This window comes from Accipiter gentilis, chromosome 10 (assembly GCF_929443795.1).
Source record: "Accipiter gentilis chromosome 10, bAccGen1.1, whole genome shotgun sequence".
Lineage (NCBI taxonomy): Eukaryota > Metazoa > Chordata > Aves > Accipitriformes > Accipitridae > Astur > Astur gentilis.
In genome coordinates, this window is record NC_064889.1 from 7709570 (window position 1) to 7731527 (window position 21958).

The window sequence follows — 21958 nt, forward strand, 5'->3', positions numbered from 1 at the left end:
AGGGCAGGCGGCGGAGGAAGGTGCGGGGCGGCTCCGGGCCGCGGCTCTGCCGGCGGGCTCGGGGCGGCGGGGCCCGCTGCCGCGGGGGCGGGCGCGGGGCGGGGCGGAGCGCGGCTCTCCGGGCCGTTGCGGGCAGCCGAGGGGAGGGCCCTGCGGCCGGTGACTTCATGGGAAGGGGGCGGCGGCGGGAGGTGGGTCTCGCTTTCCGTCTCCCGGTGCCGTCTGCAGGGCGGGCGAGAGGCGGCCGCTCCGCCGGGCAGCGCGGGCGGGGGGACAGCGGTGACGGAAAGCGGCAGCTGGGGGGGACGGCAGCGGCAGCGCTGGGCTGACTCGTCCCCCTTCCCCCCCCCCCCCCCCCCCCCCCCCCCCCCCCAGCTTCCCCAGCCGGAGGAAGATGGAGCTCGGTTAGTAAGGGCTTGCGGGAGGAGCGGCGGGAGCAGGTAAGAGCTGCTTCTCCCCTCGTCCTCCTCCTCCTCTCCCCTGGCTGGGAGCGTGGCAGGGGCAGGTCAGTGCGGCGGACGGGCCGGTGGCGTTCAGCGGCAGGCAGGTGGCACAGGTGGGGCCGGCCCGGCGCGGCCCGCAGCGGTGTCCTTGCCTGCGGGCTGCCCGCTCCGCCCCGGCTGCAGAAGTTCCCGCTGTGCGGAGCTGCGGACGGTGGCGGGGGCAAAGCCCTCGGCCGTAGCCGGTGAGGGTAAAGGCTGGCGTTTAGAAACACTTCCCGCCCCGCGCCTCGGGTTTTTGTGGTGGGGATGCGGGCAGGTCTGCCGGCTTTGCCCCCGCCCCGTCTCCCCCAGCTCATCGACGAGCTCCGGGAAGGGCTTCTGCATTGCAGACTCTCGCCCTAGCTTCGCTCCTGCGTTCGCGGCTGTGTCTGATAAAAGGAGCCTGCTCCCTTGGCCGGGTGGTCCGGTGCTGCTCGGGCAAGAGGCCGATTTGGGCAGGTGGTTCCTGGACCCTGTCAGGACATCTGGGGGATTGACCTCATTCCGATAAATATTAGAGGTACATATGATATTTGTTCTCTCTCTCTGAAAGAGCTACAAAAGGCAATCTGTCAGGATCTCTGTGAATAATGATCATTTGGAGTTCACAGGGTGCCATATAGCGCAGAGAGATATAATGTGCGTATAAAACGTAATGCAGTGAGGTACACGACCTTACATAATCTAAATTTAAAAAGCTCGCTACCCCTATGCCTACCCTGGAGATTGTAGGAATATGTCTGTTCTAAGCTCTTTCTGGAGGCTTGTTAAGTATCTATCTGACAGAAAGATGCAGAGCCCCTCGGGAGCCAGTGCTGAAAATAAAAGAATAAATTCTTGCCTACTTTTGCTGTAGTTCTGTCACAATAAGTTCCTCATCGCTGGTCAGTGTCACGCACGCACAGTGATACTCATAGCTATGTGGGCATACGTAGCTCCACACTGCAAGAGGGAACGGTCTCTTCTGTTGTCCCTCAGATGCGCCTTTAAATTGACCAACTGTAATGCTGTCATATTTTAACAAACTCTTGAGGCTTCTCTGCTTAGGCCTGAATAGTGCTACAATTTCTAGCATACAGATATAAATTTAATGTAAACAGAAAGAAACCTTTCACAATTTTCATTTGACCTTCAGCGTCTCGGACAAATACTTGAAACTGATGATCAGGGCAGGTATTTTGCAATGCACTGGTTTAAAATATGTTGCTGGATGCAACATATACAACTCCAGTCACATCTAGGATGACACACAGTCAGTGTTCTGAGCTCTATATCCAAAGGAAACTAATGTCTGATAAATTTGGCCCACATTTTATTTTAACTCAGTCCTTACAGATGACATTGACTTTAAAAAAGGTTGCTATGGCACAGATTTAAAGCAAAGTATATTAAGCTTTTGGAATTGAAAGTGCTGTTGGTAGGAAAAGCATTGATTTGTTATTTATAATCTGTTATCTGGATCTGTTTTCTGCTCTTGATGTGAATTGACTAAATGGTCTCCCTTCTGTGGATGAAGGCCAGATTTTGCCCAGGTGTGCATGTGCTCCTCACAAAGGGGCAAGCTGGAGTTTCCCCATTTGAATCAGGAATGTAGCTGAATATCAATGTCTACCTTCCTCTGGGATACTTTCTGTTACAAGCCTGTACGCTTTTGATAAATCTGTAACGTTGGCTGTGGTGTGGAGTATAGAACCAATGTGGACTATGTATGCTCACGCAGCAGAAACGATGGTATGATGTGGAATAGAAATGACCTTTTTGTGAATCTTGCTCTTTTGTGATATTATGTGTTTATGTTTGTAGTTTACAAGAAGCTCAGTCATTTTCAGGACAGGTTAATTCATGTATAATATAATAACTGTTAAGAGTATGAGGCTGGGTAGGGGTTAGGTCTAATAGACTAATAATTTGCTATATGTATAGTGCAAAAATAACTGATTGTTTCCTTAATCATAATGTATCTATTTTTGAAAAAGGTCATTTTTTGCAAATGGAATCTAGAAGATTTTGGTCTTGGTTTACCAATACAAGCTCAAATAAGGGTGATAATGCCTGGATGTTATAGACTCCAAGTAAGCATGGAATTACCAGGTGGGAAGGTATTTAGTCCTTTCATAGTAAGCCTGCCTCTGCATCTTTCATTGCCCCTGGCACATCTCCCTTATTGGCTTGTTGACGGACTCAGCAAAAAGGCCAGGGACTGAAGAGACTTTGAGTGAATGGGACTTCAGGTCAGGAATTTTGTAGAGCTGTATACATGCAGGTGTGTGAACATTGACTCAGATCTTACCAATGCAACCATTGTGCTAATCATTGCCATAGTTGCCCTTTGTGTTACTTATTAAAAAATTAGGGAATCTCCGTTTTAAGTAGCCAAAGTACTCTATATGTAGAGCATCTAATTTTTATTTAAAACTATATATTTTAAAATCTATTCACCATGACGTTTTCATGTCATTTAGAGTCTTGTATGAGTTTGTTGGTATTGTACCTGTGTTATTTGGGGAAAAATCATATTTTGTAAAATTTTTAATTTACTGCATAGACGCATACGAACTGTATATATCATCTTGTCACATATTGTTATTTAGCTCATTATTGCTTTTAGACACAGTAACTTCTATAGTCTTAACGGGAGGAGAACACCACTGGCAAGGTGTTTCCACGTAGCTATGTATTGCTGGAGAGGAAGCTGAAGTTGAAAGAGGGAAAGGACTAAGGGAACTAGCAGAATATTTGTTACCAGATAGTCCAGACCTCAGATCTTACAGTGTTCAGTGAGGCCTCCTTCTGTTTAATATATTCTGCATTCTCCAAAAATCATGAAATCTGAATCTCCTTTTGGCTTGAATTTCATAAAATGTCTTGGGACTCATATTAAGCAAAAATTAAACATAAACTTTTAGTTAAGGAAATGGAAAGCCCTTAAAATGTGAAGTGCAACTGTTATTAAATTAAGGACTGAAAGAAGTGGAAAAGGCTTTCTTGTTGAAGATTTTGTAGTCTACCAGTTCATTTATAGTTGATATGCACTGCACAGCCATGCAAATGCATTCATAGGTGTTTAGACCAAAGCATAGAGCTAAATGGTATGTGAACCTTCTGAACAAACTAATCAGTGTTGCCCTAATGAAAAAACTGGGAGACTAACCTGACTGCTTAGATGGTCTGAAAATTCAGCAGTGTAGCCTTATGCAAGAGTAGAAGTTTACCAGTTCAAGTGTGATATAAATGTTGCATAGATGTTACCCTGCATCTTTCTGTATTTCTTTGTTGTTGGTTTCCTAAGACAAAGCATGACACAAAACTGAGGAAGTTGAGTGTCCCCAGATAAGATGGCAGAACTGTCCTCAAATCCTTGATAGTAATTGGTTTTATTTTAAAGGCAGATTAATTAGTATATGCATGTAAATGTAACAATACAACTATTTCACCATCAGATATTTTCTAGTCTTTGTTTAGCTGTCCTTCCCCAATTACTGACCCAAGGGAGGAAAAATTGTAAATCTAACAAGCATGGAGATACTGGAGATCTGAAAGACTTGACTTTCAGTTCTGTTTTTATGTTGTTCTCCTAGCGTAACTGCTTCTGTGATGAGTATTTCTGATTTTAAGTAGTTTGAAGAGACAAAGCTAATTGTGATGTATTTCAAGTCTCATTCTCAGTTTACTTCAGATTTTTGTTGTTCTATTTGAGGCCGATGCTGTCTATTTTAGGATATGGTTATACTAGTGATTTTCAGTCATAGTGCATTGCCGTAGTGTTTTACTGCAGAATATTATTGACATTATCTGTACTTATCTTATTTAACGTCTCTTGGGTGGATCCTTGGCAAAGGCTTGAAATAGAGAAATTGTTGAACTTGCTTATTAGCTTTTTGATTTATAAATTCATTTACTATTTTAGACTCAGCCTTTGAAATAAACTTTAATATGAAAAAAACCTGAAATTCCAGGACAAGAGTATGAATTTGTTCGAAGATAGTTTGAAAATATAATTTCTTATGTAATTATAGAAGAAACAGAGGATTGCTATTGCTGAAAGTATTTTTGAATACTTCCAGTTTTTTTCAGAATGAGCATATCTGTAAATACTTCATGATACATTTAGTAAAATTAGTATGTTTCACACTATGTTGAAAATTTCGTCAGTCAGAACAGTGAGTTATGCTCTCTGATCATGATTTAAATCTTGTATGTGATGCTTCAATACCATTTAAACTGTACAGAGAACAAAGTATGCTTTTTTTAATACAAGGGTAAAGTAGCCATTTTTATCTGTCTGTTTCTCAGATATGCAGTGCTCTACAGTGAATTTTTTTTCACTTGCACATTCTCTTAGGATCTGCTGAGTAATCATATGCATTGACTAGTTGGGGCAAAACCCATGTAGAAACTGAGCAAGCTGTGAAAGAATTTCGATTCTTGTTTTTTGTCACAATGGTTATATTTCCACTATTGTTTTCAGAATTAGAGTAAGGAACACTGAGAACCTGTTCTTTAATTAGATGCTTGAAGTATCACGTTTCTAATCCTGATGTTGGCCGATGCCATTAGTGATCTCTGTCATATGGAAATTTACAAAGTTGTTACTGCTGCATATGACCAGGAGATGCAATATATTTATAAGCTATTGCTGTGATGTTATCAGAAATGTGTTCTAATGCCTGTGATTAAAATGGCTAGCTTCCATGGTGATAGTACCATAGAAACTGGTAAAATAATCATTGCCTATTAGGAAATCTGAATGAAAAAATTCCTCTCTGTTTTTCTATATTTTATGTTTCAGCAACTTAGCTGGAAAGAAACTCTGCTGATGTTATATTCCTGATAGAAGAAATTATTGAACAAATTCCTTTGCTCTGTGTTACACAGCAGACCAGGCTAAGGTTATTGTATTGGTACTGTCAAAACATAAAATGCGTGAGTGACTGACATTTCAGTCATTCCACAGACTACTTCTAGTCTCAAGAACAAGGGCATTGGAGTAGAGGCCTTTCTTACAGCATTGATCTTTGTTGGTAAGTCACTTTACTCTCTTCTACTGTAATTACTTTCTAAATACTGTGGTAACTATAATTTTCTTCAAAAGCACTATTCCAGCAAAGAAGGGCTACAGCTGTGTCCCATAGGCAGTGCCTACATAGACTCTCAAAGCACAGTAATGACAGAACTTTAATTTGGGAGCCTGACATTGTAAAAGGTTTTGTCTGTCTTGAACTATGCAAATCATGAATACAAGAATGCCAAATAAGATCATACAGCAGATAATATCTTTACTTGATTAGCTTTTTCTGTCTTTTTTGAGATCCATTGCAGCAAGAAACAAAGTGTGGGAAACAGTCCCTGACTTGGATTGCTCTGTCTCTGGTTGAAATGAGTCATTTCTCTATTACTGGGAAGTGACTCTGTCAGGTACTTACACCCTACTGGAAATTGCTAAGCAAGGACAGATATATCTGTCTAGGTATATACTCATTAAATTTCTGTGCAAACACTTATATTGCCTTCAAAGTTTCCAAGATACTGCAAAGGAGCTTTTATCCTGTGTTACATAGTTTCCCCTGTTAGCACTGAGATCAGTGTAAAGGAGAGATTCTTGATGATGGTAGACCTGAGGTTATTAGTTAGATTCAGTCTGTACTAAGCAGTGAACAGTAGAAGTAAAACACAGGCTATCAAACTCTACACTTAGATACAGATATGACAGCACACTTGGCTCTAATCAGAATAACATACTTATCTGAGAACAGAACCCAGACCAAAGTGTTGCAGATGGTTATGTCAGGAACACTTAGACTCGGATTTACCAACCCATACCAGAAACCTGCCCGTCTCTCACCTGAGAATATTTAATATCCCAGTAGCTTCTATTTTAAGTCTGAGACCTGTTACATTGTCAATTCCAGAGAAAAGGAGGACGTACAGTTGTATTAAATAACATTGTGGTAATGGGAAAAGATTATTTTAGTGTGAAAAAAGCATTGATTTAGCAAACTATAATTAAGTGTGAAGCAATGAAATCACCTCCCATGTCTCTCTAACTTTACATCTTTGTCTCAGGAAGAGTACAGGTGAATTAAAGGAGAGGTAGAGTATAAAGGAAAGGCAGATTTATGTAATTCCAACAGAAATAATGTCAGAATATATAATGTATAGATAAAATTCATATGTAGGAAAGATTCAAGGGGTATCATGTGTTCATCAGTTGTACAAGAACAGCTGAGTAAGAGCTGGAGGAAACTTCCTTTCAGCACAAATTAACTGTAGTCTCCCAGAGAAGGCCAGCAGGGTAACATTAAATAAAGTCAGGTTGATACAGTGTCTGCAGTTTGATGAGTTGAGGCTGTTTGCTGTTAAGAAATCGCTATTGAAAAGTAGTAACCTTTTAATTAGCTGTGAGTACTGGGATGCCCAAGCATTTACAAACTGAGGATTAAATTGAGAGATTGTGAGGTTAACCTGAAAATTTGGTTTAAAGCAAAAATCACAACAGCTGAGATGCTTTATAACAATTTCATTTTTTTTGGTCAGTGTTTCATGTTTGGTTTTTCAATAATCATAAAAGCAAGACTTGAAATAAAACCATGGGAGGGCATGCCAATGCCAAGGCATTTAGGGGAAGCTCCAGGTCTGAGTGGCAGTTTGCCCACAAGTATTTGAGGTCCTATGAGTTATTCTTACAGCTTCTTATGATGTATAGTCTTGATATGCTGGGAGGCAGGGGGGAAATCAGATATCCAAATATTTGGCTTTATACAATGTCTTTCTATGTTGAAAGACCTGTATGAAGGAATGAATTTTTGAGCCATGTAGTTGGGGATGACTTTTAGTGGATGGGGGAACACTTGGAATGACATGTCCTGTAGAAGCTAAGTGGTTTTTAGCAATAGACAGTTTGTTTCCTCCGGCTTCTTGATATGAATGCAATATTTTAGGACCTCAGATATACAGAACTTGTATCTATCTGTTTATAATGGAAGTTTTCTTCCATGTTTGTGTTATGGTAGAGTTCCTCTGTTCTGTACATTGCTAGATACTTGGAGGCAGGGTTTCAAATAAGCTAGGAAAAGTTGTTTGCACTCACATAAGTAATCATCTTCTGGGAGGCACTCAGAAGTGCTTTACTGATTTTCTTTCTCTCGTATTCTTTTCTGTCTATAATCATACTTGTATCACTTTGCTCTAATATTCCAAACTGAAGATGCTTAAAAGATAAGGACTGTATAACAGTCTTGAGCAGGAAATACGAAGACAGATATTCATTACTATATAGGCAGACTACAAATGCTCAAAGCAAATTTAATCAGGAGTGAAGTGATAAAAGGATGCCTATTCTTGGCAAGAATAGGAGGAAGCTAAAGACTGTGAAAAAAACATGTTCTATGAAGGTTACACAGTTTTTTCTCCTCCTTCAATAAAGAAGGTTCTCTTGAAGAAGCCCTATGTAGAGGTCTGTAATGTCTCCTGGGCAACACAGTTTACATTTTTATTGTTCTGCATTGTTCAAAATTTCTTCTGATGTTGATAGATAAAAGCATGTGTAGAAGAAAGAGTAGCACCATAAAGTCTAGAGCTGTGTTGTTTGTAACAGTAATCATTTTTATGTTGTCTCTCTCTGGGCTACATCATCTTTGTAACAGGAGATACCTGTTTTCTATCACTTCATTCATCCCAGATACTTTTCTCAATTCCTTTACCTGTCAAAGGGAGAATCCCTGTAATTGGCAAAGGAGGATGGGTCAAATAGAGGCCAGTAGGTTGGAAATTGAATCTCAGGACTTGCAACTGGAAAAATTAACAACTTTGCAATGGGGTCCAAGTCTGTTTGAACTGGCTTTTTTTTGTGATTGTAAACAGATGTTACAAACTATTTATTACTTATTACACATGGGGGAATCTTCTTTAAAGCAAGCCTGAAGGCACTGGTTTACTGGCACATGCGCCTTACTGATAATGATGTACTCCTTATCTGCAGGCCTGGTAGCACTCTGACCGCAAAAAGATGATATGCTCATTTCAGCAGATAAGCAATATGTAGTCGTACTGGAAAACCTGATGAATGTGCATCCAGTTGAGGTATTGCTAGCTTCGCTGCTCTCCCTCAGTGCTAATGCAGATCAGGTGCTTGAGATAAGCTCTTAGGAGCACAAAATGTTGCACTAGTGAAGTGCAGACCTCAATTAACATGGAAATATAAATCACTGCCTTTTGCTACCACAGGAGATGAATATTCATGCCTGAGCAGCTCAATTATAAGTATCTGGAGTTGATGAGATGGTTGTATCTAGCTGATAATCTCTTGACTTTCTTTGATAAAGAATTTGAGAAACAGAGCCATTATCATTTTCCTTCCTCCAGTTTTGTCTCCTAAAATATGCTTTACATGAAAATGGGAGAAATGGTTCCTTCAAGAGCTATTCAGTTGTTAGCTTTCATTCCACATGCCTCTCATTTAATATAAAATATCTTCCTACCCAGTATAAATAGAGGGATATGTACTCAGGAGAGAAGGTATCTCTGAAGCCAATTGGTTGTCATTAAATGTGTATTTACAGCTATCAAAGAAAAATATGAAATGCCCTTCATTTCTTAATAAAGTTTACATCCATAAAAAGATGCTTTATTTTTGTGAGGAAAAGGTTGGAAGAGCACATAATTTTAGTCTGCATACTATATGTCATTGTGGGTAGAAATAACCCTATGACTGGTTGTACCTCAATTATTATCTTATAGAAGTTATAATAACATACGAATATGTATGTTTTCTGTGAGCCATTTTTCTTATAGAAATCTGAGACTTATCAGTGGAGGAGAAAATTATTCTGTCCGTAACAAATTCCTTGAGAGTCATGCTGCCACAGTCCTTGGGAACTGGAGAAAAGAGGTCTGGAGCTTTAGAAATACAAAACCAAACAGTCCACCTCCCCCAAACCACTGAAAAGGACCTTCTTTCCTAGTAAAATGATGCCAGAAAATAGCCTTTGAGTTGTGGAGTTCTGAGGCTCTTTGGCAAAAGGTGACCTCGGAGGGAATAGTTGTGGCAGTAAAATACATTTTAAGCTGAAATGCTAAAACAGTGAATGACCAACAAGTGGATTTAGTTCACTACTGTTACCATTATTCTGTTCACAGTTGGAAAACAAAATCTTTTGCTGTCAGAGAGCTTCAGATTAAATCCTAGATGTTTCAAAACGTTTTTCATGACTGATATCTATGGAAAAAATATATTTTGTGCTGCTTGAAATGATGCCATGTCAATACATTCACTTTTAAAGTGGGGCAAAATGTAACTGTACAAAAATATGCCATATAGGTGTGATTTATTGGTGAAGTTTTATCTGCAAGCCATATAATTCTTGGATATGGCTATGGAAAATATGTTATGTTTAGAGAAAGAAAAAAAAATAAATTGCAGGAACCCTGTACCCTCCCAGTATTGTACAGTATATTTCATGGTCTTAAGAGGTGCTAATTTTATAACTGATTCAGTGCTGCTCAGTAAAACACTGAGATCTAGATGAGAAAATCTCTAATAAGTGAAACTCTAATTATAGTAGCTTGTGGTTATCTTATTTGTTTTTATCACCATACCATGAGAAATTTAATGTAATATTAATTATAATTGTATAATTTGAGACAATGAGCACTACGCCAATCTGTTTCATTTTTTTCTTTAAATGCAACAGTTAAGAATGGGGTTTGCTAGTGTTATGAAGGTAAAAATGCCAAAGCAGGACTTAACTTTCTGTACAGATGTTCATGCAAAATGTGACGTGTATTTGATCTTCCAGCTGAAGTTACAAAGCAAATGAAATGCAGTAGCTGTATATATAAAACTACATGTAAGTATATAGATATAAGGGGCTACCAGTGTTTTTGAAAGAAAAGGAAGAGGCTGTTGAAAGTGTAGCTTAAGATTTATGAGCACATGTTCTGGAAGAATGAGTTATTGACAGTTAGCAAAAATATTTATTAAAAAACCTGTAGAAGTGTTTAAACCTTGTACAACTATTTTGAAGTAGGAAAGTAGCTAATCCTACAGTACTTTGCCAGAAAAGTTGCCTTTTTTAAAATTTTTGTTTATTTTTTTTACTTATATAAATTTCTGAGCAGCCAGGTAAGATAAAAGCTTATTACCCCTTTAATAAAATATCTGGATGGAGGGAGCTGTTAATATACAGTGTTCTGGGTTGCTTCTGCATGTTCCCACTGTTTCTTTGGCTGGAATGTAGTGATGTTATATATTTGTAGATCTAACAGCTCTTCTTTTCTTCAAGCCTTGCACTGTTAAATTGGGTCACTGCATATAATGCATGTTAAATAAGACGAGAGTTTTTTATATTTACAGGAAAAGTTAGTAGCAGGTTTTTATAGTTTTACAGGAAACGTATTATGGTTAAAAATAAGCACATTTCCTTTAAATACATTAATAGTAGCTCACAAAGTAATGTGGTGTTCTGGTATACATCTTCCTGTGTATGTAAATGTCACAGGATTTGATAAAGCTGACTAAATGTAAGAGAAAGCAGACTGTAGCTCTGAGGTTCAATGGCTTGGTAGATCTTTGACTAGTGTTTTGCAACAGAACATTTAAGTTTTGTGCGGTAATAGTTGAGATAATTCTACTTTTTTTGAGAGACGGAGAGAGAGACTGAAATTAATTATTTTATAATATCAGGAGCCTATGCGGATAAAATTGTTTTAAAAGTTTCCAAAGCTCTTTGACGAAAAGCTGATGACAGGTCCTTAAGAGATCCCATAACTTCTTATAAGGATTTGCGCTTCTAGGTCATATGAAGTATTTTTTTAAAAGTTTATTCTTGTCCTGATGATTAAACTGCCAGATAAAGTTGTACCTTCATTAATAGTCAAGATGTAAAACCCCAGTTCAAAACATTGATTCTATACCTGAAAAAGTGGAGCTGCGTATCAGCCCCAAACCCTTGTGTTTTCTCTGTTCTTCTGTAATTTGGAAAAATAAACAGTTTCTTAGCCCTTAGGCATGTCTATTTAAAACTGAACCTGCAGTAGTGTAGTCCTTCCTAAGCTATGGCAAATACATTTTGTACGGTCATGTGTCTGCTAGGTGTTCCGTCTACGGCTTTTTTTTGCTGTAACAATAGGATTTGAATATGTGAGAAAATACTTGTTAAGTTTAGGGCATTCAAGCAAACATTGCTGTTGATAATACCATTTTTTTGGAGAGAATTCATAAATTGGAAGATAGTATTTTATGTCAGCTCAGATGATAGCCTAAAAAGCAAGCTTTTTTTTTTAACTGAGAGCTAACACACTCTTTCTGCTTTTTTTCTGGGTATGATTCTATATGCCTTTACTAGCTTTGAAAAAACAATTGGGGTTCTGTAGAAATCCAAATATGTCCTGAATCTGGCATTAGTTAATATTTTCATTACGGTCTTGGATGAAAGTACCTGCGTTATCGGTGAAAAAAAGGCAGGAGATACTCCAAGAACTTTGGAGGGTAGGAATAGAATGAAACATGGTCATGACAAACTGAACATGTAATCTAAAATAAGCACCATGTAATTCAATAATTATTACACTTTGGTAGGAATAATCAAAGTTTGTGAGTACTAGTCAGTTGGACAGGTTCCTAATCTGAGAGAGCTAGTTGATCATATGTGATACTGTGGCATCCCTGCTCTTAATTTCACGCAGAAGAGTATGTATTGAAAGAAAACTGCCATTCATGCTATGTTTCCATCCATGCTTGCCTAAGAATTCAGTGTACTCAGAAATATTGAATGCCTTTATTTTCTGTGTGTTCCCACCCTTTTGGTTTTAAAAGTGTTTCTGTTTAGTAATGCCTATGCTGTTTATTAAGTTTGTTTCTAGTTTTGATTCTAGATTAAAGTAGTTTAATTTCAGACTACTTATTTTACTGAAAATAACAAAAGCACTTGATTGGCAACCAGTTACGCTTCATTCTTACTGCTGTGGATCTAAACATATTGTGGAACTGCTCTAAATATGTGTTGTCTTATGAACCCCATGCTTACCAGCCATAGGGTTTACACTGCTTTGTGAATAGTGATCAGTCATGAAACAAATTTTTGAACAAATTTATTTTCATTGCCTCTCAAGAAAAATGTCAAATGAAACTGCCCAAAGAATGGGCAAATGTACGAAGAATAATAAAATTTGCTTTAGTGTTCAGGGAAGTAGGGCTTAAAAGTTATCTTTTTTTTATTCCAGAATCTACTTTCTGTGTACTAATGGGTAAATTCTTCAGAGACTTTGCATCTGTTGTTGACTGCAGTGGGGATTTAGTGTTTTGATGAAGAGATGCCTAGCATGTGACTCATTAGATTTCTGAGTCCAGTGGGACATTTATGAGGTTTTATGATCTGATCTCCTGATACCACTTAAGCTTTAGAACTTGGTGATGGAGTTTCTGCTTAAAAACTATAGGTCTAGTTGAACTATAACATCCTTTTCAGAAAGACACTCACTCCTGATTTATAGACTCTTAATTCATTAGATGAATATAATGAATGTATAAAAAGTAGCAGCTTTGGTCACACAGGTATTCCCTTTCTCATGACTAAGAGTGAAGTTGAATGAACAGCCTAGGTTTAAAACATGACTAAGAGGAAAGAATTTGCTTTTATATGATAGCTGAGCTCAGGATGTCTCAATTAACCAGTAAGTGTACGCAGGTTTTAGAATTGTCATGACCTAAACCGTGCAAAACATACATACTATATTTGTAAAAGTGATCAGAGACTGTGAGATTTCCAAGTATCTACATACTTATTTTGATAGAACTTGCTTTCTATCTACTTGTGTTTTATAAATTTATCCTATGATAAAAAGCTCACATTGACTTCTACTAACTAATGAGACCATAGATGGCTTCAAGGCCTGCTTGTGTGAGTCAAGTTGCAGAATCAAGGCCAGGATGGAGAAGCTGCTAATGCAGTTGTACAAAATGGCACTTAAAGTATTTTATATGTCCAGAATTACCTACAGTGTTCAGTAGCAAGTGTTTGGGGAAAAAAAAGTCTTCTTTCTTAGCATTGTAAGCTAAGTCAGTTGTTAAATTTCGTGCTCAGCTTCAGAGTTTATACGCTATCACTGAAGATGAGTATCTGCCTTAAATAAAGGAGTAGGTCATTAATCTTTTGAGAGCTGTTCATGCAATCTTTGCAAATACAGAGCCCTTGAGGATAACATAATTTCAGTAGCAGAGCCTTCTAGCTCTTGTGTGTCAGTGTGTTGTTAATCAGAAGAGAATGATAGTATATTAATAAACATGCATGCTTCCAAGCTGAATTGTCACCAATCTGTTTAAAATATTTTAGTTGCCTTTCTCAGATCTCTACTGTTAATGACATTACTTCCTAAGATTTTGTGTATCTGAAAAGATGCAGTAACAGTGCCAGAGACTAAATTAATATGCCATGGGAGCTTTCCTAATGAAATTAATATGGCATTTATAACCTTTTTAGAGAGGCTTTTCACCAATTACAGCATAAAATGAACACCCAAGAGACTAAGATGCTCTTTTTTTCCCAAGCTTTTATACTCTGCGTGCTTCCTTTCATGATACATGAAATGGAAATTGTGAAATAAAGTGTATTTCTTTGATACCCTTCCATGGATTCAGAACTTTTTTCTTATTAATTGTGAACTTCAATTTTAGATTAGTATTTCATTTTTTAATTTGGTAGGCTGTGTTTTTCCATGAGGTAGCAGGAACTAGCAGTATGAAATTCATTTTTCTTTTGAAAGAATGTGTGTTCTGTTTTCTACCAAAATGGTTTTGTGTTTGTAATGCAAAAGTTCAATTTGAGACCTGCAGTTATAAAGTTGAATTGTGTAAATGTTTTCTAGTTTGGGGGAGTTTTATTTCTTCTTTGCTTTCTATGTTTTTCTTTTGTAAATGGTGAATACAATGTGCTTAAACTTTTGTAAACAGGTACTACTCTTCATCAGGTAAGCCACAGCATGCTGAGGAGAACTAACAGCTGTTAAAGGTGAGACAGAGCTAAAACCAATGTGTAGTGGAGCTATATACTGGGGTTTATTTAAGAACCATCAAAATTTAGGCTTTTATCACACTTGATTCATTTTGCACACTCACTCACCTTCTCTGCTGCCAGCACTACATTCACTAGGTCTTGACTTGCCTTCCCAGCAGGGAGATCACTGCTAGTTTGGGAAGGTTGGGTAGAAAGTTGTGCTGGTTTTGCTGTGCATCTCCTTATAGTTACCAATCTTGGACATCACTGGCCAGGGTCCCCGAGCATCCCCTGGCATTCATTAGTCTCCATGCATCTCTGATCTCTAGGATTTTCCCTTGCTTCCAGAGTCTTCTCCAGTCATGATCTTTGCTGCCCTTCTTTCTGAGACTACGACTTCTTTCTGGGAAGCCATATTTTTGGCACCCAAACTTGTATTTTTCCCCAATCTAAATAGTGTGAGTAGCCTTTTAATTGCATGTTCTGCCTCTGTGTTAATTGGAGGATTCAGAATGTGACCCTTCTGTTTAGCCCAGGTGTTACCAAGGTTTACAAGCAGCCTGTACAGATTGCAGGGAGCAAGTACCAGTCGTCTGCTTGAGAGTTCAAAATTCAGTTTCAGGCATTCACCCACAGACGCACACATATGGCCAGTTATCTGCTGCCTGTTAGCATTTGCAATTGAAGCTATTTTTTTCACTATGACAGCAACCAATATACTTATGCCAAAAGCTATGTTTGGTGCCACTAGGAAAACCTTCATTCACCTTGTCAGTGTCTCTGATCTTGAGTAACATGAATATCTAGCTTTTGCATCTTTCTTACAGGAATTGAATTTCTAAGATTACTTGGTAGGGAAAGAATCCAAACATGGGTTGATGCTGAAACAGGAGGGACAGCATATGACTGTCAATTTACATCTCATATGACAATTTCAGGGTTTACTCTATTTGGAGTATAATATAATTATATAATGTGAGAACTTTCACATGCTGCAGTACTTCACATGACAAATTTCAGGTAGCTTTACAGTCCTTTAATCATGCAAAAGACTCCCCTATTGACTATATGAGTAGAAATACACAGATAAAATTTAAAAAAAAAAGGAAGGTGGCCTAATAGTAGCAAGAAAATGTCTTTGTTTTTATTGTGAATTTTGATTATTTCTTTTAAACTTTTTGTCTGACTTTTTATTGATGACCTTTTCTTTGGTGCTTCCTACACAGTTAATGTGAGGGTGTCCCTTTGCTGCATTGGGAGGGGTCAAGTTTCCCCTCGCTTTTCAGAATTGGAAGTCTAGCTGGCTGTTACATCATATCTGGAGGTAACTGACCTCAGAAACAGAAAGCATATTGGGGGGGGTTCAAGGTCCAACGGCATTGCTTATGCATCTCACTGTTAGCATTCCAAAACTTTGATTGAATTGCTTGTATATTTGACATAAATATTAATGGACTTCCTTAGATTGTATTGTAGAAACAACACAGTAATTTATCTGGTTATTATTTCTGTATTTCAGGATATGTAGAGGAGAAAACTTTTGGAATATGAAGAACAGCCTCAGAGATGAGGAAACTTCTTCGTTTTCTCATGCCATAGGCCTTCAAGGAGCAGCTACTCATCTTGCTCTTTCCCTGCACTGTTTCTGCAGCTTTTGGTTCTGCTGATTTATTTGAATCAGTGGTTTATCTGCACCTCCAGTGTTCCCAAGAGAAAACAATATGGAGTCTGATTGTTTCTTCTGTTCGTTTAGCATCTTTTCTGCTGCTGAGTATCAAATTTTATTGAGAATATTTTAGCCAGCTTCAAGAACTGTGCTGCTGACTGAAACGAAAGGAATAGTCGCAAAATGTATGCTTACCACAGTGCTGATCAAAAGCACCTCTGCTGTTCGATTTGGAAGGATAGTCATAAAGTAATTCTCAGGCAGTATGCTATACTTACATGGCAGAACCAAAAGAAATGTCCTAATATTTTTTATTTTAATCAATTGGAGAAAAGGGGTCAAGAACTCTTGGAGAAGTAAAATAGCACCTTTTATGCAAAGATGAAACACACATTCTAGATGATAAGCCTTCTCTGTATTTCTGGTGGAGAAGGATGTTTGCCACACAGGGGTTTATACACTGTTAGGATAGAACAAATATATATACACACATATGTTTATGCATGCATTTATGTCCACATGTACACACCCCTTTGTGTGCATGTACATCTAGAACAGGACAGCTTGCCATTCCTGGTGTTCAGCATAAGCTTTTTCCATAGGCCCTTCCTTTCTCTTTCAGCTATCTGTTCTAAGCTCGCAGCAAGGAGTGCAGTGGGAATGTAGTGTATAGTGAAGTTCTGGCCCTGCTGACTTCTCAAGGGAGAAGACTGGGGAGGCAATGAGATTTTTAGGAGTGAATGATGCAGGGCTTTTTTTATGCTCTTCAGTGGGGGTTTTCTTTGCATTTGTATGGGTTTGTTCTAATGTTGTACCATGGGTGTTTCATTTTTATGGTGGTGTTTTTGTTTTGCCCACCCCAAAAGCATAATACACTTGTAGAACCACTGCAGCGTTCTGGTATGAGTGCCATAATCATCTTCCAGCTTCCCCCAAAAATCTCAAGCCATTTTTCATGTGAGATATTTTCATTGTGCATTACCAGACAGCCAAGCAACATATGGGCTATTTATTGCTTCAAATAAACAGTCTCATTACTGTTAGCAAAATGCAGCTTTAGCAGCTATTGTACATAGTTTATGTTCATTGTGGTAAAGCATCTAAATGCTAGGGGTTTTCTTAATATTTTGGTGCCAATGACTTTTTGCTTAGGATTCATGTACAACCTTAGAAATAAAGAAATAGTCAGCATCCATTGAAAGTTACAGCTGTACCAAAATGTTTTATTTATCTGTTCAATCACAGGAAAACTGAAAATTGTGGGATATAGTACTAGCTTGTCTAGACTACTTCTTCAGCTAAAATGAGAGAATGTTTTTTATGGTAGCTACTTACTAATGGTGAGTTAAGTGCTTTCTAGATGGTTTGCATAATTTAGTTCATTAAACCAAATGCTTGGTTTTAATTTTACATTTTCAATAGAAGTTTCCTTCTGTCATCCTGGAAAGACAAAGAAACTAACCTACATCTAACTATTATCTCCTGTGAAACTACTAGCTTTTTCATAAGGTGATGAGGAAGGGCCTTTGCATAATATGAGCGCAGTGCACTCAAGTTGCCTTTTGTTTTTCTTTTGTTCCTTGAGGGTTTGGGTTGGTTTTGTTTGTTTGTTTGTTTGTTTTCCTATGAGGAAAGAAATTTCTTGAGAAGCAAGAAAACTGTTGAAGTTACAGAACCTGTATTCTTACAGAGGAGAATTTTGTGTTCTTTTGAATACGGAAATATGTTGTTTAATATAAAGATCATTAACAGCAAGAATTGGCAATTTAATTGACCAAAAAAATCTACCTCATTATTTTGTTCATATATGTGACCTGGGATGAAAATAACCTCACAGTTGCAAGATGGGATTTAACTGTCACAGATAGTCTTTGTTTCTACAAGACAGTGAATGTCACATAGTTTTGTATATGATGTTTCTTGTAGCAGACCTGGCACTGGAAGGGGAATTAGGTTCTTGCTGAGTGGCTATGTGGTTATTTGCCTATCATCTAAGATCTCATATTATTAAAATGTTTCCTGCCTCATAAAGAATATTTGTAAAATTATATTATGATAATCACCATCTTGAGTGATACATCAGGTGCTGAAGTAGAGACATAGAATACTAACTTTGTGTCTCTCCTCAGCTTGAGCTAGTCAGGTACTGTAGCCAGGATATGTAATAGCTCTGCATCTTCTAAAAGCAGGTAAAACACATGGTGAGCCAGTGAATTGGTTTTGATATGTGTAGCAGAAATGGGATAGAAATTAAGTCCCCAATAGATTTCTCACCTAATCATGGATGCCATCTTTCTAATCTGTGTCTGAAGTTGCTTCTTTCTTGCTCAGGGAGAGGCAAGAAAATGCTTTCTATTTTGTATTGCTATTAAAAATTTCTCCAAAGACTGAAAAGAGGAGGGTAAAAAAAAAAAAAAAAAGAAAGCTTATTTAAAATCAAATGCTTTTCAGCCCTTTGGAACTAGATGTTTTGTAAATGTCTACATCCTATTAACCTGTCTTTGCATCTTCCAGCAGCGGTGGTTCTACAACTTTCAACCATTCTCAGCTGTAAGTTACTGAATATTTGGAGGATTAACACTCAGATTTTGAGTTGTATGTACCTTATTCTTCCCTTGACAGATCACTGAACGGGGGAGTAAGGGAGTGTATAGGGGATAATTGCCAAACTTATAAAAACTGGAAGAGAAGAGCTGCTTAATACATGTGTTAATCAGTTGTATTACTGTCCATGGTAAATGAAGAATCTAACTTGATTAGCCTGAATAAGCATGCCCTGTTATTTCTGGAAGAAGGTTTTTGATACTGAGAATACTATGAGCAAGGAGACCCCTGTGTCTGAGGCCAAAGTTTTAACTTTGGGGAAAACTGATGCATGGAGTCCAGAAAATGATTATATGTTAAACCTGTGCACTGAAATTTAGGACATGAATTCTATATGTAAACTCTTAGTGATTTGTTTTTTCACACAACTGAGTAACTATACTGTCTCTTAAATTAAATGGAAGATACAGATGGCTGACCCCTTAGATAGGCCATTTTAATTTTAGACACCTAAATTTAGACTTTGGGCTCTCATGTAGAGCATTGGGTTTGAAAGATTTGGACTGGAACCCAAGAGCTTCACCCTGTCCCTACTTACATTACTGTCATCTCTCTGAGCCTCTCCCTCCCACTGAAATTCATAGCACTTCTCTCTGTCTTGAGATGTTCTCAAATTGCTTTATTCATTTTTCACGCATTTTGTTTCAGAAAGTATGTATGTTGCAGTTCCTGTTATTAAAAGCAAAATCTGAATCAGTTTCATCTCTTATAATCAGAGATTTACCACTGGCTGCTGTAGGTGAAGCTTACTGTGGGTCTTTTTATTTAGCTGTGCCAAAATTTTCAATCATAAAATGTATTATTAATAGATAAAGCTTGTGGGGGAAATGGGAAAGGGAAAACATGAACAGGACATTTTGAGTATAACTGAAAATCCATTGGAATTCTTCCTTTTAGTTCAGGCAAACTAAAACAATGGCTTTGCTTTGATTATTTTAATTTAAAAAGTTACTCTCCCAAGGGAAATATTCTTTTTTGGAACTTGTTTATGAAATTTAAGTCATGACTAACAATTGTGTGATGACCATTGCACAGTCTTGGAAGGAAATTGGTCCAAGTGCTGCAACTGGGTCTGAGGGGACAGTGCATAAAAGCCATTAAAGCCTTCAAAAATCAACTAAGCTATAAAATTGAACTGATAAATCTCTTTAGATGGGGCAGTTTATTAGGTATATATGAAGCTGGATGTTACTGAAGGGTATTTGAGGTAAAAGTCTGAGCAATGTCCAATAGAAGCAAGATGTGAAGATTTTTTGTATCGAAAGCATCATGGTTAATAAAAATTAAAAATATAATATTACATACATTATTGCTGATATTCTCCAAAATTCTGAAATTATGCAAAGAAAGGTTGCTCATCAGGTTTGTTTTGGAGTTAACTTGCATGTTCCCATCATTGCCTGGATTGTAAAGTAAAAGTTACAGTATGTAGTAAATCTTTTGGATTTCATAATCGAGAAAACATCTTGAAATAAAAGAGGGAGTTACTACATCTGTCCAGAGGAGAGACTGACCAACAGAGATACTTGTGTTTTGGAAGGGAAAATTCATATACTTGTCTTTTATATACTCACTTTTGCCTGATAGCTCAGCACAATTGCATATTCAATCTGTTACTGGAATTCAGCATTGGAAATCAGATTCAGCACATTCTGTGCTGGAAGGTATTAAAATCAGATCAATGCAGCTTTAAATGAAACCAGTAGTTTTCAACTATATAGACAAATGTAGACTACAGTCTACCAGCCAGATTTCTGGGTTGGGGTATACTGCAGACACATACTGGAATTCCAAAATACATTAGGGATGCTGATCTATGATATTGTTCCTAGTACACCACAAAAATTGTGTTTGAAGTGGCACTGTATTCCTTTAATCACTATCCTTTATTCTCAGCAGCTCAGTGGAATTAAGCTTTGGGCCAGACAGTGACGGCTAGAAACCATTTATGACAGCTTTGCAGAAAGCAGCTATCATGAAGCGTTCTTTTATTTTTATGTGTAATTTGGGAAGAGGGTAGTGTTATTTTCCAACGCTGTGGAGAAAGTAATATACATTTTAGGAACCATTTCTGTTTCATGTTTCAGTTCTATCCAAGAGCAAATGTCAGCAAAATCTGTCATTCCCCCACCTCATCGAAGCCATAAACAAGCTCGGGAGTCCCAGTTCTCTCAGAAATTTCTGTTACTAATACAGTCTTTTTTTTAAATTTATTTTATTGTATGTATCAAAAGCTGTACAACAACTCTGCATAGTCCATTAAGGCACAAAATACAGGATAAAATATGTGATGTTTCACGAGTCATGAGCCTTTTCTTGGGCAAGGCCCCCAAAATGAAGCAGCAGTCTTGTATCAGAAAAATGAAAGTGTCAGTAAGCATATTGCTATAGGCCTGCAGGCATATTCTGATGAACACAATCACTATGCATTTCCTGAATCCTTAGAGAAGTAAGACAACAGAAAACATGCTCATAGTTCATGAGGAATAAAAGCTTTTCTTTTTTTTTTTTAATCACTGGTATAATTTTCAGTTCCAGAGTATGAGAGGCAGTAGAGTTGTTAGAAGTTCCAGCTTGCTGTCTCTCATGCCATTTTTTCATTTTATCATAAGTTCTGATGAGTATTTTCTTTTTGGCAAAAATATTTCACTTTTCTACCTTTTAGAAAGTCCAAAGGAGCTTGACTTACATGATTGGATATAATTGTTTATCTGAGGAATATGTACTTATGTCTAATCTGAGGAATTTATGCTCTACAAAGAGATCTGGACAGGCTGGATCGATGGGCTGAGCCCAATCGTATGAAGTTCAACACGGCCAAGGGCCGGGTCCTGCACTTGGGTCACAACAACCCCGTGCAGCACCGCAGGCTTGGAGAAGAGTGGCTGGAAAGCTGCCTGGCAGAAAAGGACCTGGGGGTGCTGGCTGACAGCCGGCTGAGTATGAGCCAGCAGCGTGCCCAGGTGACCAAGAGGGCCAACGGCATCCTGGCCTGTATCAGAAATAGTGTGGCCAGCAGGAGCAGGGAGGCAATTGTCCCCCTGTACTCAGCACTGGTGAGGCCGCACCTCGAGTCCTGTGTTCAGTTTTGGGCCCCTCACTGCAGGAAAGACACTGAGGTGCTGGAGCGTGTCCAGAGAAGGGCAACCAAGTTGGTGAGGGGCCTGGAGCACAAGTCTTACAAGGAGCGGCTGAGGGAACTGGGGCTGTTCAGCCCA

The 21958-nt window shown here is 38.3% G+C and overlaps 1 protein-coding gene across 5 annotated transcripts in view; it reads left to right on the forward strand.

Annotated features, from left to right (window-relative positions):
- The first annotated feature begins 215 nt into the window (after nucleotides 1-215).
- Nucleotides 216-21958, forward strand: part of OTUD7A (OTU deubiquitinase 7A) — a 149726-nt gene continuing 127983 nt past the window's right edge. For all 5 annotated transcript variants that reach the window (XM_049813321.1, XM_049813325.1, XM_049813322.1 and 2 more), the window contains exon 1: nucleotides 216-440. The gene's annotated coding sequence lies outside the window, so the exon portion shown is untranslated. The remainder of the gene's footprint in view (nucleotides 441-21958) is intronic.